Here is an 18,005-nt window from a genome sequence, read left to right on the forward strand (position 1 = left end):
GAACAATGATGTGTTTTCCCCACATTTTTTATTTTTACAGTAGGTAACAGGAGAAAAAGTGCCCCAAAATTTGTTACGCATTTTCTTCTGAATATGGCAACACCTCCTATGAGGTCGTAAACTGCTGTATGGGCACACCGCAGGGTTCAGAAGGGAAGGAGTGCCATATTGTTTTTGAAAATCAGATTTTTTGGAGATATGTTGCGTTTAAAGGGACCTAGCGGTAACCCTACACTGAAAACCCACAGGAAGTGAGCCCATTTTGGAAAGTACACCCCTCAGGGAATCTTTCACAGGGTGTATGAGCATCTTGACCCCATAGGAGTTTTTCAGAAATTAATGTTTAGTGGATGGTGAAAAGTGAAATTACACAAGGATAATGTTACGCATTATACAGTTGCAAGAAAAAGTATGTGAACCCTTTGGAATGATATGGATTTCTGCACAAATTGGTCATAAAATGTGATCTGATCTTCATCTAAGTCACAACAATAGACAATCACAGTCTGCTTAAACTAATAACACACAAAAAATTAAATGTTACCATGTTTTTATTGAACACACCATGTAAACATTCACAGTGCAGGTGGAAAAAGTATGTGAACCCTTGGATTTAATAACTGGTTGAACCTCCTTTGGCAGCAATAACTTCAACCAAACGCTTCCTGTAGTTGCAGATAAGACGTGCACAACGGTCAGAAGTAATTTTTGACCATTCCTCTTTACAGAACTGTTTCAGTTCAGCAATATTCTTGGGATGTCTGGTGTGAATCGCTTTCTTGAGGTCATGCCACAGCATCTCAATCGGGTTGAGGTCAGGACTCTGACTGGGCCACTCCAGAAGGCATATTTTCTTCTGTTTAAGCCATTCTGTTGTTGATTTACTTCTATGCTTTGGGTCATTGTCCTGTTGCAACACCCATCTTCTGTTGAGCTTCAGCTGGTGGACAGATGGCCTTAACCCCTTCACGCAACATCACGTACATGTACGTGGGGGAATGTGGTGCCTCACTGCATTCCCACGTGCATGTACGTGATCGGGTTTCACTGTCAGCGCAGGGAGCGAAGCGCTGAAGCTTCAGTGAAGCCGGCGTGCTGGGGTTGCTAGGCAACCAGAGAAGCCGGCAGGAGCTGTATTGGAGCTCTGACCCGCCCGCAATCGCTGTGATTGGTCCATTACTGCAGAGGGACCAATCGCAGCGCATCGGGGCAGGTAAGGGGGGGTTAGGGAGGGACTATGTGCTTCTCCTTCTCTGATCGCCCCAATTCCTGTCAGGGAAGCGATCAGAGAAGGAGAAAGTGTGAAAATATTCCCCACCTATGACGAGTATACTCGTCATGGCGCACTGCTACTTAGCGCGCCATGATGAGTATACACGTCATAGCATAAACTGTCACCATGTCTGCAGACATGGTGACAGCGCTGAGATCCCGGCTGTCACACACAGCCGGGCACCTTAGGTCAATGCCGAGGGGGGTCCTGTGACCCCCCCATGTCGGCGATCGCTGCAAACCGCAGGTCAATTCAGACCTGCGGTTTGTAGCGCTTTCTGATCACCGCGGTCCCTGACCGCGGGGATCAGAAACTTTAGTATGCCCTAAATAAAGATGTTTCACCCCCCCTGCACCCCTGAATGATGATATGTGGGCGGGTGGTGCAGGGGGGGTGTCGCAGGCGGTGCGGAGGTGCGGTAAGGTGCGGGAGGCGGGCGGTGCGGCAGGCGGGATCGCGATCCCCCGCCCGCCTCCCTTTCAATGATCGTTGGTGTCTAGTAGGGATACCAGGGTGCCAGCACATTGCTGGCACCCTGGTATAAACGGCTGACATCTGCGATGCGATGTCAGCCGTTTAACCCTTTCCATACAGCGGTCCGTACGGACCGCTGTATGGAAAAGGTTAACAGCGCAGGGAGCTCCCTCCCTCTCCCATCGGGGGGCTGCTGTGCCTTTGCAGCCCCCCGATGGGAGAGGGAGAGAGCCCCCAGAGAGCCCCCCTCAGCCCTGTGCTTACCCTTCCCCGTCTGCGCAGTTCTGACCAGTACTGAGCAGACGGGGAAGGTTCCCATGGCAACAGGACGCCTCTCAGGCGTCCTGCTGTCCATGGTGCTGAACAGATCTGTGCTGAAAGCATAGATCTGTTCAGACAAGTGTAAAATACAGTACAGAACAATATATATTGTTCTGTACTGTATTATACAGACATCAGACCCACTGGATCTTCAACAACCAAGTGGGTCTGGGTCAAAAAAAAAGTTAAAAAAAAGTGAAAAAAGTAAAGTTTCAAAAAAACACATTTATCACTGAATAAAAAAAAAAAAAATACACTACACATATTAGGTATCGCCGCGTCCGTAACGACCTGATCTATAAAACGGTCATGTTACTTTCCCCGCACGGTGAACGCCATAAAAATAAAAAAATAAAAACTATGAGGAAATTGAAATTTTGCCCACCTTACTTCCCAAAAAAGGTAATAAAAGTGATCAAAAAAGTCGCATGTACGCCAAAAAAGTACCAATCAAACCGTCACCTCATCCCGCAAAAAATGAGCCCTTACATGAGACAATGGCCCAAAAAATAAAAAAACTATGGGTCTCAGACTATGGAGATACTAAAACATGATTTTTTTTTTTGTTTCAAAAATATTATTGTGTAAAACCCTGATAAATTTTAAAAAGGTAGACATATTAGGTATTGCCATGTCCGTAAGAACCTGATCTATAAAAATACCACATGACCTAACCCCTCAGGTGAACACTGTAAAAAAAATTAAATAAAAACGGTGTCAAAAAAGCTATTTTTTTGTTACCTTACATCACAAAAAGTGTAATAGCAAGCGATCAAAAAGTCATGTGCACCCCAAAATAGTACCAATCTAACCGTCATCTCATCCCGCAAAAATGATACCCAACCTGAGACAATCGCCAAAAAACTGAAAAAACTATGGCTCTCAGACTATGGAGACACTAAAACATGTTTTTTTTTTGTGTCAAAAATGATATTATTGTGTAAAACCTAAATAAATAAAAAAGTATACATATTAGGTATCGTCACGTCCGTAAGAACCTGCTCTATAAAAATAGCACATGATCTAACCTGTCAGATGAACGTTGTAAATAATAAAAAATAAAAACAGTGCCAAAACAGCTATTTTTTGGCAAATTTTCCATTTTAATTCATTTTTTCCCATAACAAAGCAAGGGTTAACAGCCAAACAAAACTCAATATTTATTGCCCTGATTCTTTAGTTTATAGAAATGCCCCATATGTGGTCGTAAACTGCTGTATGGCCACACGGCAGGGCGCAGAAGGAAAGGAGCGCCATATGGTTTTTGGAAGGCAGTTTTTGCTGGACTGGTTTTTTGACACCATGTCCCATTTGAAGCCCCCCCGATGCACCCCTAGAGTATAAACTCCAAAAAATGACCCCATTTTGGAAACTACACCCCTCAAGGTATTCAAAACTGATTTTACAAACTTTGTTAACCCTTTAAGTGTTCCACAAGAGTTAATGGCAAATGGAGATGAAATTTCTGAATTTCTATTTTTTGTTACTTTGCCTCACAAAAAAGTGTAATATAGAGCAACCAAAAATCATATGTACCCTAAAATAGTACCAACAAAACTGCCACCTTATCCCGTAGTTTCCAAAATGGGGCCACTTTTTTGGAGTTTCTAACCTAGGGGTGCATCAGGGGGCTTTAAATGGGACATGGTGTCTAAAAACAATCCAGCAAAATCTGCCTTCCAGAAACCATATGGCATTCCTTTCCTTCTGCACCCTGCCGCGTGCCCGTACAGCAGTTTACGACCACATATGGGGTGTTTCTGTAAACTACAGAATCAGGGCCATAAATAAAGAGTTTTGTTTGGCTGTTAACCCTTGCTTTATTACTGGAAAAAAAATATTAAAATGGAAAATCTGCCAAAAAAGTGAAATTTTGAAATTTAATCTCTATTTTCCATTTATTCTTGTGGAACACCTAAAGGGTTAACAACGTTTGTAAAATCAGTTTTGAATACCTTGAGGGGTGTAGTTTCTTAGATGGCGTCACTTTTATGGAGTTTCTACTCTAGGGGTGCATCAGGGGGGCTTCAAATGGGACATGGTGTAAAAAAAAAACAGTCCAGCAAAACCTGCCTTCCAAAAACCGTATGGCATTCCTTTCCTTCTGCGCCCTGCCGTGTGCCCGTACAGCGGTTTACGACCACATATGGGGTGCTTCTGTAAACTACAGAATCAGGGCCATAAATAATGAGTTTTGTTTGGCTGTTAACCCTTGCTTTGTAACTGGAAAAAAAATATTAAAATGGAAAATCTGCCAAAAATGTGAAATTTTGAAATTGTGTCTCTATTTTCCATTAAATCTTGTGCAACACCTAAAGGGTTAACAAAGTTTGTAAAATCAGTTTTGAATACCTTGAGGGGTGTAGTTTCTTAGATGGGGTCACTTTTATGGAGTTTCTACTCTAGGGGTGCATCAGGGGGGCTTTAAATGGGACATGGTGTAAAAAAAACAGTCCAGCAAAATTAGCCCTCCAGAAACCAAACGGCGCACCTTTCACTCTACGCCCCGCTGTGTGGCCGTACAGCAGTTTACGGCCACATATTGGGTGTTTCTGTAAACGGCAGAGTCAGGGCAATAAAGATACAGTCTTGTTTGGCTGTTAACCCTTGCTTTGTTAGTGGGAAAAAATGAGTTAAAATTAAAAATTAGACAAAAAAATGAAATTCTCAAATTTCCTCCCCATTTGCCAATAACTCTTGTGCAACACCTAAAGGGTTAACAATGTATGCAAAATCAGTTTTGAATACCTTGAGGGGTGTAGTTTCTTAGATGGGGTCATTTTTGGGTGGTTTCTATTATGTAAGCCTCGCAAAGTGACTTCAGACCTGAACTGGTCCCTAAAAATTGAGTTTTTGTAAATTTCGGAAAAATTTCAAGATTTGCTTCTAAACTTCTAAGCCTTATAACATCCCCAAAAAATAAAATATCATTCCCAAAACAATTCAAGCATGAAGTAGACATATGGGGAATGTAAAGTCATCACAATTTTTTGGGGTATTACTATGTATTACAGAAGTAGAGAAACTGAAACTTTGAAATTTGCTGATTTTTCCAAATTTTTGGTAAATTAGGTATTTTTTTGTGCAAAAAAAAATAATTTTTTTGACTTCATTTTACCAGTGTCATGAAGTACAATATGTGACGAAAAAACAATCTCAGAATGGCCTGGATAAGTCAAAGCGTTTTAAAGTTATTAGCACTTAAAGTGACACTGGTCAGATTTCCAAAAAATGGCCTGGTCCTTAAGGTGAAAATGAGCCCGGTCCTGAAGGGGTTAAGTTCTCCTGCAAAATGTTTTGATAAACTTGGGAATTCATTTTGCCTTCGATGATAGCAATCTGTCCAGGCCCTGACACAGCAAAGCAGCCCCAAACCATGATACCCCCGCCACCATACTTCACAGTTGGGATGAGGTTTGATGTTGGTGTGCTGTGCCTCTTTTTCTCCCCACATAGTGTTGTCTGTTTCTTCCAAACAACTCAACTTTGGTTTCATCTGTCCACAGAATTTTTTGCCAGTACTGCTGTGGAACATCCAGGTGCTCTTGTGCAAACTGTAAACTTGCAGCAATGTTTTTTTTGGACAACAGTGGCTTCCTCTGTGGTATCCTCCCATGAAATCCATTCTTGTGTAGTGTTTTACGTATCGTAGATTCGCTAACAGGGATGTTAGCATATGCCAGAGACTTTTGTAAGTCTTTAGCTGACACTCTAGGATTCTTCTTCACCTCATTGAACAGTCTGCGCTGTGCTCTTGCAGTCATCTTTACAGGACGGCCACTCCTAGGGAGAGTAGCAGCAGTGCTGAACTTTCTCCATTTATAGACAATTTGTCTTACCGTGGACTGATGAACAGCAAGCCTTTTGGAGATACTTTTATAACCCTTTCCAGCTTTATGCAAGTCAACAATTCTTAATCGTAGGTCTTCTGAGAGCTCTTTTGTGCGAGGCATCATTCACATCAGGCAATGCTTCTTGTGAAAAGCAAACCCAGAACTGGTGTGTGTTTTTTATAGGGCAGGGCAACTGTAACCAACACCTCCAATCTCATCTCATTGATTGGACTCCAGTTTGCTGACACCTCACTCCAATTAGCTCTTGGAGATGTCATTAGTCTAGGGGTTCACATACTTTTTCCACCTGCACTGTGAATGTTTACATGGTGTGTTCAATAAAAACATGGTAACATTTAATTCTTTGTGTGTTATTAGTTTAAGCAGACTGTGATTGTCTATTGTTGTGACTTAGATGAAGATCAGATCACATTTTATGACCAATTTGTGCAGAAATCGTTTATATTCCAAAGGGTTCACATACTTTTTCTTGCCACTGTACAAGGATAATGTTACGCATTATACAAAGATAATGTTACGCACAGTGTGAACCCACTGTGCCAACTAACCAGTTTGGCTTTGGGCTAAACCTAAGGGCGTTGTCCTGGCATTTCCCTGGTATTTACTTTTTAACCCCTGTACAGGGATCTGGACTTCGCCGCAAGGAACCAACCAGGCCGCTACCTCCTGGAGTAGTCCTGGTATAGTTGGCTGCTGACCCATGGGGGTCAAAGACACCGGTACGAAGCACCAAGGACATTGGCAAAAGCGCAGTCTGAACAAAGTCCAATAGTACTTGTGTATTCCATATAGCAGTTCCAAGGTCATGGCAGGCTGAGTAAAAGCATAATCCAGGTCACAGTTCCAAGGTCGGGGCAGGCAGCAAGGAGCAGAATCAGAAGATAAACAATGTTCGGTACACGGATATCCAGATGAGATCACCCTCACTGGTTACTAGCAAGGAATAACCTCAAAGCTCAGGCAAGGAGGTGGAACCACAGCCCAGCTAAATAGGGAGACTGATCAGCAACTTAACCAGCACCTGGACAGGGGGAAAGCTCTAACTCTCTCAGGGCTGAAGGGAAGTTTACAGAGCTCTATTGCCAGTTCACACAGGAAAAGCAGAGCGACGCTTGTGCCTGCCCGGGACAGCCAGACCGCGACGCGCACGGACCGCCAGCATCACAGATAACATGAAGACTCTGTGGATGACTGGTACACTGCCAATTCTTTATGCAGAGGCCAGATTTTCAGAGCAGGTTTCACAGTGATAAATGGTGTCCTTTCATATCCACCTTTTGGAACACACAATACATATTTTTTGGGTCCTTCTCTTCCTTCCTTTTTAGGGGACTTCACCAGGGAAATGTTGCCCAGGTACAACATGGGTATCATAACTAACAGGAGTACTGGGGCCCTTCCCCATTTTGAAAACTTGGGGTCTGATACTGACTTGATACTACATTTTGAGAATGAAGGAATAGTCCTGACTGGCCTGTAGTTCAAAATAACATGTAAGCATTATATAGTGCTATCTGTACAATGTGCACGGCCAACTTTTTGTACCACACTTTTGTTTTCCACATGGCACTGGACGGCTACAGCAGTTGATCTGAAAGATCATCCCGTACCATTTACGTATTGTAGTCCAGGATGCAATCTGGCTTAGGGGTAATGGTAGCGGTACCTTGTACAGGGGCAGGGGGGCTGTTGTTACCGTGAACTATGGTCAGTACAAGAACATCCCTCTTGTACTTATCCAACAAAAGGACGGACTGACCATAGACTCTACAAGGAAATTTCCCTGGGGGCTGCCAAAGCCCTCCTCATGGCCACTGGCTGGGTACATTATGATGAAACGCTTTCTGTGTTAACGCTGGATACCTGGTCAGCAGCCACAGGTGCTCTCCTAAATTCATATGTGTCGCTGTCCTCTGGTTGGTAATACAATTAAATACTGCTTCCCTTCTGTTTACCCTTATAGGCAAAAGGCCACAACAATTTCCTTGGCCAATTGAGGAGCATACTACTGGGGGCACCATAGGGGTCAATATTAGGAGCAGTGCAGGCAACATGCTTAAGGTAGGGATGCCTCAGAGCTGTGGCTTTTCTCTCACCTTCTAAGTCCCCTGCTCCATATCTTAATTAGAAACAACTGGAGGAGAAGGACAGAACGCAGCAGTTGGTGCTGGTGACCACAGCTTCTGGGGAGGTATTTTGTGCTGCACTATGGCACTGATGACATTGTCTATTTGCATTGCCCTGCCTTCTGTCAATTTGGACCCACCTATAAGATGGGGCCACTTTTAGAGTTTTATTCCAGAGCCACTTTAACTTCACAGTTTGCTCCTGCCAACATGTTCTCAGTGCAGAGAGCCCTGACGTTCCCCTTTCTGAGTGGTTGCCCAAGCAGTAACCTAGGGAGGCCTCTCAGATTTTTGTGTACTATCTATGCCACAAGCTACAGTACCTCTGTAACTTAGGGACCTAAATATCGGTATGCTGATATAATAGTTACCTATATAGAGGTGGCAATTCTGACCCGGCAGTGGGTGCACTAAGCCCCATACTAATTTCCCACTAACTCCTAGGATGATGGGAGGGCATTCTGGAGGTTCAATCCGGTTTCCTTACCTTGTAGTGGTAAAACTTGCATTCCAAACCTGCAACCTGTGGGTATACCCAGAGGTACTCTCATAGAACCCATACATTTTAAATGTCTTCCTTACCCTCTTGCTGGGCAGATGTTAGCAGAATTTTACCCTCCCTTTAAAATGTATAAGGAACTTGTCTACACAGGTTATTTTTTCAGGCGTGTACACCTCAGCAAACTTGGTGCTAAAGTGGTCAAGGACTGACCCAACTTTAAATAGTCAAATCTCAAAGGTCATTTTAGGGCAGGTATTGTGCATTACAATTACAGTGGGAGGAGGAAATCCCCCACTGACAGATCAGCCTCTCTCTAATGGGTACTGTTAAAAGGCTATGTACACCTTTAGGGGCAATGTTTTTATTATTGTATGTATTAATTTTGAGCTAAAATAATTTTTAAATTGGAATTAATTATGGGATAGACAACAGGTGGAAATTATAGGCAATTAGCAAGACACCCCCAATAAAGGAGTGGTTCTGCAGGTGGTGAACACAGACCACTTCTCAGTTCCTATGCTTCCTGGCTGTTTTGGTCACTTTTGAATGCTGGCGGTGCTTTCACTCTAGTGGTAGCATGGGACGGAGTCTACAACCCACACAAGTGGCTCAGGTAGTGCAGCTTATCCAGGATGGCACATCAATGCGAGCTGTGGCAAGAAGGTTTGCTGTGGCAAGAAGGTTTGCTGTGTCTGTCAGCGTAGTGTCCAGAGCATGGAGGCGCTACCAGGAGACAGGCCAGTACATCAGGAGACGTGGAGGAGGCCATAGGAGGGCAACAACCCAGCAGCAGGACCGCTACCTCCGCCTTTGTGCAAGGAGGAACAGGAGGAGCACTGCCAGAGCCCTGCAAAATGACCTCCAGCAGGCCACAAATGTGCATGTGTCTGCTCAAACGGTCAGAAACAGACTCCATGAGGGTGATATGAGGGCCCGATGTCCACAGGTGGCGGTTGTGCTTACAGCCCAACACCGTGCAGGACGTTTGGCATTTGCCAGAGAACACCAAGATTGGCAAATTGGCCACTGGCGCCCTGTGCTCTTCACAGATGAAAGCAGGTTCACACTGAGCACATGTGACAGACGTGACAGAGTCTTGAGACGCCGTGGAGAACGTTCTGCTGCCTGCAACATCCTCCAGCATGACCGGTTTGGTATTGGGTCAGTAATGGTGTGGGGTGGCATTTCTTTGGAGGGCCGCACAGCCCTCCATGTGCTCGCCAGAGGTAGCCTGACTGCCATTAGGTACCGAGATGAGATCATCAGACCCCTTGTGAGACCATATGCTGGGGCGGTTGGCCCTGGGTTCCTCCTAATGCAAGACAATGCTAGACCTCATGTGGCTGGAGTGTGTCAGCAGTTCCTGCAAGACGAAGGCATTGATGCTATGGACTGGCCCGCCGTTCCCCAGACCTGAATCCAATTGAGCACATCTGGAACATCATGTCACAACCAGACAGCTAAGAAGCTCTGACAGGAGCCTTCCAGATCCTCCTCCTTGAGTTTCTTTGTTTTGGTTTCAGTTCCTCATCTCGTTAGTCTATCTCAGCTGTCATGCAGTTGGACTGATTGCTTCCCTTTAAGTTCCTCCCCATAATGCAGTAGTGTGCGGCTTATACAACTTCCTGGAGTGTGTGTGCATGCTGTTCCTATTTCCCAGTCCTCTGCAAGATAAGTGCTGTTCCTTTATTTGTGATTTTCTGTCTGCTGGATTTCAGGAGACCCTGACTCCCTCCGTGTCTAGTGTAGGGAGTCGGTGGTCGTGTCCCCTCACTATTGTAGGGTCTTCAGGTATTAGATAGCCGAGGTACGTGGATATGCGCCCATCCACCTTTGGGGTGTTCGCATAGGCTGAGCAGTCAGGGAGAGTGGCAGGTCTCATGCAGGGGTCTCCCTTTTGTTCCTTAGTTGTGGATCCAGTGAGTCATTGAATATATTGCATTGTCTTGTTTCCTGTACACCATCCGTGACATTATAAGCCGCCAAAACCGTCTCAAGCACGGATCCGGTTTCACTTTTGGCTGAACGCTTCCAGGGTCTTTCATTGGAGGTAGCTGATCTCCGTAAGACTTTTTCTCAGTTTCAAGTGACTGGTTCAGCTTGCGTTCATGGAGTTTGTTCTGAGCCTAAGATCTCGCTCCCAGATACGTTCTCCGGGGGTATTGAGTATTTTGTGCGTTTTAGAGAGGCTTGCAAACTCCATTTTCGCCTTCTTCCCCATTCCTCTGGTGATGTAGAGCAGAGGGTGGGGATCATTATATCGCTGCTCAGGGGTAACGCTCAGTCCTTGGCCTTTTCGCTGCCGGAGGGGGCACGGCCCCTCCGTTCAGTGGATGAATTCTTTTTAGCCCTGGGTCAGATATATGATGATCCGGATCGTATTGCTCTGGCTGAGTCTAGACTACGTCTGTTATGCCAGGGTAAACAATCCGCAGAGATATACTGCTCAGAATTTCGGAGATGGGCAGCTGATACTGGTTGGAATGATGCTGCACTCCGAAGTCAATTTTGCCATGGTCTTTCAGAGGGATTGAAAGATGCATTTACCTTTCATGAGAGACCTACCTCCTTGGATTCTGCTATGTCTCAGGCCGTTCGTATTGACAGGCGTCTTAGAGAGAGAGGAGAGATCTCTCCTTCCTGTCATACTCAGTCCCGGGACAGTGCAGCGGTCTCATTCTGTTCGCAGGGGTCTCAGTCGCTGTCAGCCCCTTCTGAGCAGGAGCCCATGCAGCTGGGGTTGATTGCCTCTGACAATAGAAGATTCAGCCCGCATGGGAGGGTTTGTTTTTGTTGTGGAGGTATAAATCATTTGGCAAATGTTTGTCCCTCTAGGAGATTCAGGCAGTCTTCTGGGAGTAATAAAGAAACAAAAAGGAAAAAATCTTTTAAAAATGTTCCGTCTGTTACTATTGGCAGGGTTGAGGCGGAAATTGAAGGTTTTCCGTTTGCTTGTAGTTCCCATTTTGTCCTGCCTGCTAGGGTGGCGCTAGAGAGCAAGAGCATTTTTTGTGAGATTTTTGTGGATAGTGGAGCAGCTGTCAATCTCATTGATAATCAATTTGCAATAACTCATGGTTTCCAGGTATGCACTTTGGGAAAGGATATTCCTGTTTTTGCTATTGATTCCGCTCCACTTTCTCAGAAATCATTAAAGGGCATAGTTCACAATATCCGTTTAATTGTGAGTGATGCTCATGTTGAGGATGTGTCATGTTTCGTCCTTAGCGGTTTGCCTACTCCTCTAGTGTTGGGGCTACCCTGGCTCACTAAACATAACCCCCCCATTGATTGGCAAGCGAGGCAAATAAATGGTTGGAGTGACTTTTGCAGAGAGAATTGCCTCATGACATCTGTTTCTGAGGTTTCTACTAAGACTGTGCCACCTTTCCTCTCTGAATTTTCGGATGTCTTCTCTGAGAGTGGAGTTCAGGATTTGCCTCCACACAGGGAGTACGATTGCCCTATTAATCTCATCCCAGGCGCCAAGCTGCCTAAATCTCGTTTATACAATCTTTCCCAACCTGAGAGGGTCGCTATGCGTGCTTATATCTCTGAGAGTCTGAGAAAAGGACACATACGACCCTCGAAGTCACCTGTTGCCGCTGGTTTTTTCTTTGTTAAGAAAAAAGATGGTTCTTTAAGACCTTGTCTGGATTCCAGGGAGCTGAACAGTATCACTATTCGTGACCCTTATCCGCTTCCTCTGATCCCGGACCTGTTTAACCAGGTTGTTGGGGCTAAAGTCTTTTCCAAATTAGACCTAAGAGGGGCATACAACCTGGTCAGGGTCAGAGAAGGAGACGAATGGAAGACGGCTTTCAATACCCCTGAGGGCCATTTTGAGAATTTGGTTATGCCTTTAGGTTTGATGAATGCCCCAGCCGTTTTTCAGCATTTCGTGAACAGCATTTTTTATCATTTAATGGGAAAATTTGTATTAGTGTATTTGGATGACATTTTGATTTTTTCTCCTGATTTCAAGACTCATAAGGAACACTTACGTCAGGTCTTGCTCATCCTGCGGGAGAATAAATTATACGCGAAACTGGAAAAATGTGTGTTTGCGGTTCCAGAAATTCAATTTCTGGGGTTTCTTCTCTCCGCTTCTGGTTTTCGCATGGACCCCGAGAAGGTCCGCGCTGTGCTTGAGTGGGAGCTTCCTGAGAATCAGAAGGCGCTGATGCGTTTTTTGGGCTTTGCCAATTATTACAGGAAATTTATTTTCAATTATTCCTCTGTTGTTAAATCACTCACTGATATGACCAGAAAGGGGGTAGATTTTTCTTCCTGGTCGGTAGAGGCGCGTAAGGCCTTTTCTAATATCAAGGAGAGTTTTGCTTCCGCTCCCATCCTGGTACAACCTGATATTTCGTTACCCTTCATAGTTGAGGTTGATGCTTCTGAGGTAGGGGTGGGTGCGGTCTTGTCTCAGGGTTCCTCTCCTGCCAAATGGCAACCGTGTGCCTTTTTCTCGAAGAAACTCTCCTCCGCAGAGAGAAATTATGATGTGGGAGATAGGGAATTGTTGGCCATCAAGTTGGCTTTTGAGGAATGGCGCCATTGGCTAGAGGGAGCCAGACACCCCATTACCGTGTTTACTGACCATAAAATTCTGGCCTACTTGGAGTCAGCCAAGCGTCTGAACCCGAGACAGGCCAGATGGTCTTTGTTCTTTTCAAGGTTTAATTTTGTTGTCACGTTCCGCCCTGGGATTAAGAATGTGAAGGCAGATGCCCTGTCACGTTGTTTTCCGGGAGGTGGGAATTTTGAAGAGCTGGGTCCCATTTTGGCTGAAGGTGTGGTGGTCTCTGCTCTTTTTCCTGAATTGGAGGCAGAGATGCAGGCAGCCCAGTCAGAGGCTCCTGATCTTTGTCCTCCTGGGAGGTTGTTTGTGCCTCTCGCTTTGAGACACAAGATTTTTAAGGAACACCACGATACGGTCCTTGCTGGGCACCCGGGGGCAAGAGCCACACTGGATCTCATCGCTCGGAGATTCTGGTGGCCTGCGCTTCGTAAGTCGGTTGAGGGTTTTGTGGCAGCTTGCGAGACTTGCGCTCGTGCCAAAGTCCCTCATTCATGGCCATCAGGTGCTCTCCTTCCCTTACCCATTCCTTCCCGTCCATGGACACATCTGTCCATGGACTTCATAACGGACTTGCCTCGTTCCTCGGGGAAGACTGTGATTCTGGTGGTGGTGGACCGTTTTAGCAAAATGGTGCATTTCATCCCTTTTCCTGGTTTGCCCAATGCTAAGACGCTGGCGCAGGCATTTATTGACCACATTGTCAAATTGCATGGTATTCCTTCAGACATAGTCTCTGATAGGGGCACGCAGTTTGTTTCCAGATTCTGGAAGGCTTTCTGTTCTCGCTTGGGGGTTCGGTTGTCATTCTCTTCTGCTTTCCACCCGCAGTCGAATGGCCAGACAGAGCGCGTCAATCAGAATCTGGAGACATATCTGCGCTGTTTTGTGGCGGAGAATCAGGAGGATTGGTGTTCTTTTTTGTCCCTTGCTGAGTTTGCTTTAAATAACCGTCGTCAGGAGTCCTCTGATAAGTCACCATTTTTTGGTGCATATGGGTTTCATCCGCAGTTTGGGACTTTCTCGGGAGAGGGGTCTTCTGGTTAAGGCTACTTTCACACCTGCGTTTAGGTCGGATCCGTCTGGTATGTGCCCAGACGGATCCGCACCTATAATGCAAACGCTTAGATCCGTTCAGAACGGATCCGTTTGCATTACCATGAAAAAAAAAAAATAATCAATTATTTTTTTTTTGTTCATGATAATGCAAACGGATCCGTTTTGACTTACATTGAAAGTCAATGGGAGACGGATCCGTTTGAAAATTGAGCCATACTGTGTCAACTTCAAACGGATCCGTCCCCATTGACTTACATTGTAAGTCTGGACAGATCCGTTTGCCTCCGCACGGCCAGGCGGACACCTGAACGCTGCAAGCTGCGTTCAGGTGTCCGCCTGCTGAGCGGAGCGGAGGACAAACGGAGCCAGACTGATGCATTCTGAGCGGATCCGCATCCATTCAGAATGCATTAGGGCTGGACGGATCCGTTCGGGGCCGCTTGTGAGCCCCTTCAAACGGAACTCACAAGCGGAGCCCCGAACGCTAGTGTGAAAGTAGCCGTACCTGATGAGGACAGATTCTCCTCATCTTTGTCATCTATTTGGCAAAAGATTCAGGATAATCTAAAGAGCATGAGTGAGAGATATAAGCGTGTGGCAGATAAGAGACGTGTGCCTGGTCCGGACCTGAATGTTGGTGATCTGGTGTGGTTGTCTACCAAAAATATCAAATTGAAGGTTGCCTCCTGGAAGTTGGGTCCTAGGTTTATTGGGCCTTACAAGATCCTGTCTGTCATCAATCCTGTTGCCTACCGTCTTGATCTTCCTCAGACTTGGAAGATCCATAATGTTTTTCATAAGTCCTTATTGAAACCACCTTATGTTCAACCTATTGTACCCTCGCCTTTGCCTCCTCCTCCGATTATGGTTGATGGAAATCTTGAATTTCAGGTCTCTAGGATTGTGGATTCTCATCTTGTCCGCGGTTCCCTCCAGTACCTCGTTCATTGGGAGGGTTATGGTCCTGAGGAGAGGATGTGGGTCCCAGTGACGGACATTAAGGCCACTCGTCTCATCAGGGCTTTCCATAGGTCCCATCCTGAGAAGGTGGGCTCTGAGTGTCCGGAGTCCACTCGTAGAGGGAGGGGTACTGTCACAACCAGACAGCTGAGAAGCTCTGACAGGAGCCTTCCAGATCCTCCTCCTTGAGTTTCTTTGTTTTGGTTTCAGTTCCTCATCTCGTTAGTCTATATCAGCTGTCATGCAGTTGGACTGATTGCTTCCCTTTAAGTTCCTCCCCATAATGCAGTAGTGTGCGGCTTATACAACTTCCTGGAGTGTGTGTGCATGCTGTTCCTATTTCCCAGTCCTCTGCAAGATAAGTGCTGTTCCTTTATTTGTGATTTTCTATCTGCTGCATTTCAGGAGACCCTGACTCCCTCCGTGTCTAGTGTAGGGAGCCGGTGGTCGTGTCCCCTCACTATTGTAGGGTCTTCAGGTATTAGATAGCCGAGGTACGTGGATATGCGCCCATCCATCTTTGGGGTGTTCGCATAGGCTGAGCAGTCAGGAAGAGTGGCAGGTCTCATGCAGGGGTCTCCCTTTTGTTCCTTAGTTGTGGATCCAGTGAGTCATTGAATATATTGCATTGTCTTGTTTCCTGTACACCATCCGTGACACATAATGTCTCGCTCTATCCACCAACGTCACGTTGCACCACAGACTGTCCAGGAGTTGGCAGATGCTTTAGTCCAGGTCTGGGAGGAGATCCCTCAGGAGACCGTCTGCCACCTCATCAGGAGCATGCACAGGCGTTGTAGGGAGGTCATACAGGCACGTGGAGGCCACACACACTACTGAGCCTCATTTTGACTTGTTTTAAGGACATTACATCAAAGTTGGATCAGCCTGTAGTGTGTTTTTCCACTTTAATTTTGAGTGTGACTCCAAATCCAGACCTCCATGGGTTGAAAAATTTGATTTCCATTTTTTTATTTTTGTGTGATTTTGTTGTCAGCACATTCAACTTTGTAAAGAACAAAGTATTTCAGAAGAATATTTAATTAATTCAGATCTAGGATGTGTTATTTTTGTGTTCCCTTATTTTTTTTGAGCAGTGTATGTAAATGAGCCTCTAGGAGCAACAGGAGTGTTGTCACTCCGAAATGAGTAAAATGCAGTCTTGAAAAATTGCCTTAAAGGTGTACATGGCCTTTAAGTTAAATTTGTTACTTTATTGTCTTTAGAAATAAGATAAATCTGGGTGTGAAATGAATAAGTGGGTTAAAACCACGAATGTCATAGGTCTCCCTATTATTCCATTATTACTTTACTTACAAACTGTCAGTTATATTTTCCCTCTGACTTAAACTGGCGTACTGGATAACCAGCTATTGTTGACAACAGATACTTGCTTATTAAGCACCATACACATGTCCCCCCCAACATGTTTCACTGCACAAAGCAGCTTCGTCAGGGGATTAGGGACAAGCATGTGCACAATTTTATTGTGCATACTCAGCTGGGACCTAGGAAGAAGAGCCCGTAGCGCTCAACAGTGCAGCAGAGGCATCAGGGGAGCGAGGGAGTGCAAGTCCTGTGTAAAAGAGCTTTCTTTCACAGGTTAACACCATGTCCTAATTAGTCCAAATGCACAAATAACCCCTTTAAATTTATGAAGTCCTCAGTGAAAAAGATTTAGAAAAAAATCTATTTCTGTGAAACCCACAGTGTCAAGCTGGATTCCTGAGCTGACTGCAAACTCAGGAATTTGAGGCTGATAATCCTCAGGTGTAAAGTCCATATGGGATCACTCTGGGAACTGCCTTAGCTGCTGTATTCTTGAGGGTCCTTCATCACTGGATGATGAGGAAGAGGACAAGAGACATGATCCTCTTCTCCTTCACTGCCTGTATCAGAGGCAATAATGGCATATGCCTCCTCACCTGAATAGGTGCTTGGAATAATTGTGACATTTTTACTTTTGCCTCACCTCCTTTTTCAGCCACATTTAGTCCCCTCACTGGCTTTTACAGTAAAGCTGCAACTGACCGGCTAATCACTGTGATTGGGACTGCAGGCAGAACAACTCCCCTGGGTCTTTAGCGAAGATGGTTAGCTGCTGGATTTGTGGTCACGTTGATTCCCCCAAAGAAATTGAATATCTACACTAAATGTACCCCAAAATGGTAACAGTAAAAACTATAGCTCGTCTCAACAAAAATAAGCCGTCACACAGCTCTGTAGGTGAAAATATAAAAAAGTTATAGGTGTTAGTACATTGTGAAGCAAAGAATAATAATATATACTATATAAAAAGGAAGCATAATGTGCAATGCGAAACGCCCATTGTGCTTGTGTCTGTGGAATTTTAAATGGATTCAATAAAGTAAGAAGTTGGACTTTATTGGCGAGTGCCATATTGTTTCTGTTCTGCTGGATGTGCTGCAAATTGACTCTATCTTTGCAATATAGAGAACCACCAGACTATGGGCCTGAGATATAGACCAGAGTCGTCATATATTAGGTGCAACCTTTGGCAGTCCGTGCACCTGAACTGAAATCTACACATCCCTGTCTGTTGTAAATTTCAGTCTTCTACGCCAGAAAACTGACGTAAAAAAAAGGTAAACTTGGCAGGGCTGATGGACGTGCCGCCTCTCCGTTCCCTTTTCAGAAAAGTGGGGAATGCCGGCGGAGAAAAGACACTTGTACAAAACATTTTGCACAAGTGATGTGGAAAAAAGTGGTTCTTCTTCACACCGGAAAACTGGCAAAGCAATATAATAAATTAGGTCATATGTGTTGAACGGACTATAAGTCTATGAATGAACTGACCCCTGCTGATCAGGTAGTGATGACCTGTCCTGAG

The 18,005-nt window shown here is 45.1% G+C and overlaps 1 protein-coding gene across 3 annotated transcripts in view; it reads right to left on the minus strand.

Moving 5' to 3' along the window:
* Window positions 1-18,005, minus strand: part of LOC121005375 (oocyte zinc finger protein XlCOF6-like) — a 916,661-nt gene that overhangs the window by 568,601 nt on the left and 330,055 nt on the right. The window lies entirely within an intron of this gene.

Source organism: Bufo bufo, chromosome 6 (assembly GCF_905171765.1).
Source record: "Bufo bufo chromosome 6, aBufBuf1.1, whole genome shotgun sequence".
NCBI lineage: Eukaryota > Metazoa > Chordata > Amphibia > Anura > Bufonidae > Bufo > Bufo bufo.